This window comes from Perognathus longimembris, chromosome 4 (assembly GCF_023159225.1).
Source record: "Perognathus longimembris pacificus isolate PPM17 chromosome 4, ASM2315922v1, whole genome shotgun sequence".
In the NCBI taxonomy this organism is placed as follows: Eukaryota; Metazoa; Chordata; class Mammalia; order Rodentia; family Heteromyidae; genus Perognathus; species Perognathus longimembris.
The window spans coordinates 73132557-73136378 of record NC_063164.1 but is presented as its reverse complement, the minus strand read 5'-3'; the positions used below and the strand labels follow the sequence as shown (position 1 = coordinate 73136378).

Below are 3822 nucleotides of genomic sequence, written 5' to 3'. Positions count from 1 at the left end.
ACCAAAATCTCAAAAGTTACCCAATTATATTAAAAAAGGCATTGAGTTCTTTTATTCTATTTGAGTGCGGTCTGTTTTAATATAATCTGTAGTAGTGAAAAGTACTGACAATTCCATGCTATTCTTTATATATATATATATATGTATTCACAATGTATGTACATGTACATGTTGGTATATGTACATATATGTATTTATGTATGCATATATTTATACACATATATACATTACATGGCTATATGTGCATGTATATATGTTATATGTATATATACACATATACATGTACATATACATACATATATATCCCCTAAGCAAAAAAACTAATATTGCTCTCAGACTTGGGCATTTTAAGGCTAATTTTGTTTACCAACTGGGCTAGAATCTGTCTTTCCAGTTATTTGGCCAAACACTGATCACAATGTAATTGTAGTTTATGTACATTAACCTTTGTAATTAAATGGTTTCTCTTGAAAGCCATAAGAGCAAACACTGAGGTTTCCCTAAGAAGATTTTCTACTTCAAGGGCACAACTTCATCTCTTATTTGAAGTTCAGTTTTCTGGCCCTGAACTATGAAATTTAGACTCACCTTGCTCCACAATTACCTAATACAATGAGTTGATTCACTAAAAATTTCTCTTTTCCTCTCATTTCCTTTTCTTTTCCTACTGACACCTATTGGTTTTCTTTTTCTGTAAAACCTTAACACAAACACTGCAGTATAGTATACATTATAAATCCAATGCTCAAATTTTACACTAATTTTAAATTTGGACAACCCATATAAAAATGTCATTGCTCATATTTTGGGCAATAACATTGGGATATATTTTTTTCTGACCTACTCATATAACAGGTATAGGCTGAAAAATATTTAACAATATATTAATACAATGTATATTAAATATTCATTTAGCAATCACTGCTGTATTACTATGACATCCCAATATTTTCTGTGTGCTTTATTCTTTTTTTTGTACTTTGTAATCAGTATATTAAGGAGACATCCATACATTTCAATAGTTGCTTAAATTCTGATATCTGGATTTAAGCTTATGAACATGACTTTAAACATACAGTTAAAGCTATTCATTGTAATTTGCTATACTATCAACATTGAATTACAGTTACTTTGGAGCAAATGTTTTAAAGTAAACCTGTAACACACCTAAGGAACACCTTCCTATGTTATACATGCAACTTCTCAATGTACAGGTCTCTTCAATGGTTTCTGCTACCCAACTCTGAAGAAGCCACTACTCAAGGGCATATCATGGTCCAAAGGGAAAAAGAATGTTAACTATGACTGGTCAACATAATATATATATGCATATTTTATATATGAACACACATATATATATTTAAGAAGATGGCACAGAGGGGGATGCAATTCTAGAAGTGCAAGCCCTTAGAAGCAGCATATGATAAGCCTCTTCATTAGAAAGGTATAATTTCTGTATTACTGTTAACACACGCTAAAATATGTATTACGCCACTCTTCAAGTAATAGTTGAGGCAATAAAATGCAAAGATATCACAATGAGTCCACTTAATACAAATTAACTAGACAAACATTTCTCTACATACTAACTTTATCAGATCACTAGCCAAATACAAAGGTTTAGCCCCACAGATTAATGATAAAAGGCCATACACCAAAGTCAACACATATACCTAGCATTTCAGTTTAAGCTTGTCCATGTACACAGCTGAATCAGTTACAATATGTGGTTTAACAGATGCTAGAGGAACTATTTTGAAAGTTTTTACAAGTATTAAAACTTCATCTTGCACACAAGTCATCATACATACAGAGCAAAGTCAGAGCTTTTATATTTGTGTTTATTCTTCATTTAACTTTTTAAAACACTACTACAGTTGAATATTACAACAAAAAAAATAGCAAGTAGTGAACTTATTTATGATTACAGTCCTTCACTCTGTCACTACTGCATTTAAAATGCCAGTAGTGGGTGCTATTCACTGGCTCCATTATGAGGTTTGACACCACCTCTAGGATGATGTTCATCTTCCTCGTAAGCTTCTCCATTATAATGGCGTCGTCTTTCCTGATTTGGATCAAAATCCACAAGTTCTACCTGATCCATTTCATCAGTCTCTTCTACTTCCTTCCTCTCAGGAAGGAGTTTTTCCAGCAAAGGGAGTTTATCAGGAGAGAGGAAGCCGTTTTCATCAAAGTTTACCTTAAACTCAATGATTAGGCGGCCCTTTTCATATGGTCGTTGATAAATTGGCATGCCTTAATTTAGAACACATTCGATATCTCCATGCTTGACTATCTGACCTGGATGAGAAGTGATGACTATGGTTCGGTTGTCAAGAGTGGAGATTGGCTTTTGGAAGCCACACAATGCTTCAACCAGTTGTATGTCCATACACATGAAAAGGTCTTCTCCTCGTCGTGTAAAAATAGCATGGTCCTTCTGGTCTAATACAATGATGATATCTCCAGGCTCCAATCCTGGTTCTTGGTCTCCTTCACCATGGAATGTTATCTTCTGGCCATCTTTCATGCCTTTGTCAATATGAACTTTCAGAATCTTCTTCTTTCGAACTATTTTCCTTCCATTGCAGCTTTTACATCTATCTTTAGGACTGATCCTTTCTCCATGGCCCTGGCACTCCATGCACACAGACTGAATTTGCTGAACCATTCCAGGTCCTATCTGATGAATTCATATTTGTATCCCAGTACCTTGGCAGTTGCGACAGCACTCCACTGTCCCCCCTTTTTTTTAACCACCACGGCCTTCACATTTGTCACAAATCACATTCTTTTGCATAGCCAGTTTTCTTGTTGCATTATATAAATCTTCTAAGGTAACTGAGAGCTGATGCACAACATTTTTACCTCGCCTTTCTCTCTGCATCCTTCCTCCTCCTCCAAAAAACATATCAAAGATGTCCATGGGGGAACCAAAACTGCCACCTGCTCCACCCTCCTTGCCTGTTCTCCTCCTTTGTCATATAATTCTCTTTTCTTGGCATCAGAGAGAACCTCCGTAAGCTTGAGAAATCTATTTAAACTTTTCTCCTTCATTTGGATTCTTATCAGGGTGGTACTTCAAGGCTAGTTTCCTGTAAGCCTTTTTCAATTCTTCCTGGATGGCATTGGGTTTGACTCCCAAAACATCATAGTAAGTGGTTTCTTTCACCATTTTCTAGCCGGTGAGTGTGCTGGGGCTTATGAAGGAGCGGGAAGGAGCGCGTAGCTGTGCGCAGCTGGGGCAGCCGCCGCTCCTCCAGCTTCTCTCCGAGCGTTCTGGAAAGTTCCCTGTGTGCTTTATTCTTAAGGAGGTGTTATTGTAATTTAGTTGGCTAAAATTTCCCTTTGAAGATCTTTGAACATCAAATTCTCAAGGTCAAAGTTATTCTGTAGAATAAATGGCAAGGCCATTATTTTCAATACTCAGACTGAAAAAGGGATAAGATGAAAACATGACAATTTGAAGAGAATTTTCTTAATCTTCAATTTAAAATGTCTTTTGCCAATAAATAGATATTTCAAGTGATTAAGAGCTGGATTAAATATTTTCCTTGGGTATGAAGTCAGGCTGCTCTTACAAACTACTATAAATTGGGCAGTTTATAAACAACCAAAATTTGTTTATAACCATAATGAAGGCTGGATTTCCTAAACCAAGAAGTCATTAGAAAAAAAAATCACTGAATTCTGTTTTTAAAATTGTATTTGTATAGTTGGTAAACAACAGCAAGATACCTAGTTCATTCCCCAAGTAGTGCCAGTGACTATCACTGTTGTATTTGTTCATCATTGTTACATCTGTTGCATGCTCTCCTA

General features: G+C 35.5%; 1 pseudogene; it reads right to left on the bottom strand.

Annotated features, from left to right (window-relative positions):
- Positions 1 to 1960: 1960 nt before the first annotated feature.
- LOC125350028 lies at positions 1961 to 3276 on the bottom strand (annotated as a pseudogene).
- Between the last annotated feature and the right edge of the window lie 546 nt (positions 3277 to 3822).